The sequence below is a fragment of the Anneissia japonica genome, unplaced genomic scaffold, assembly GCF_011630105.1.
Source record: "Anneissia japonica isolate Jap-2015-1 unplaced genomic scaffold, ASM1163010v1 scaffold13073_len878_cov99, whole genome shotgun sequence".
Taxonomy (NCBI): domain Eukaryota; kingdom Metazoa; phylum Echinodermata; class Crinoidea; order Comatulida; family Comatulidae; genus Anneissia; species Anneissia japonica.
This window is the reverse complement of record NW_022717445.1, coordinates 214-850: the sequence shown is the minus strand read 5'-3', so window position 1 is coordinate 850 and position 637 is coordinate 214. Positions and strand designations below refer to the sequence as shown.

Genomic DNA, 637 nt, shown 5'->3' with positions numbered 1-637 from the left:
AGTTTCAGACACTGTTGTTGAACCATACAATGCTACCCTATCAGTACATCAGCTTGTTGAAAACAGATGAAACATACTGTATTGACAATGAAGCCCTTTATGATATCTGTTTCCGTACATTAAAGCTAACCACACCAACATACGGTGACTTGAACCATCTTGTATCTGCTACCATGAGCGGCGTCACCACTTGTTTGAGGTTCCCTGGTCAACTGAATGCCGATTTGCGAAAATTGGCTGTCAACATGGTTCCATTCCCACGTCTGCATTTCTTCATGCCTGGTTTCGCACTATTGACCAGCCGTGGTAGCCAGCAATACCGTGCGCTCACCGTCCCAGAGTTGACACAGCAGATGTTCGATGCCAAGAACATGATGGCTGCTTGCGACCCTCGTCACGGCCGATACCTCACAGTCGCTGCCATCTTCCATGGACGTATGTCCATGAAGGAGGTTGATGAGCAGATGCTCAACGTTCAAAACAAGAACAGCAGCTATTTCGTCGAATGGATCCCCAACAACGTAAAGACCGCCGTCTGCGACATTCCACCAAGAGGCCTCAAGATGTCTGCCACTTTTATCGGTAACAGCACTGCCATCCAAGAGTTGTTCAAGAGAATCTCTGAGCAGTTCACCGC

General features: G+C 48.0%; 1 pseudogene; it reads left to right on the top strand.

Moving 5' to 3' along the window:
• Positions 1-6: 6 nt before the first annotated feature.
• LOC117110238 overlaps positions 7-637 on the top strand; it is an 811-nt pseudogene continuing 180 nt past the window's right edge.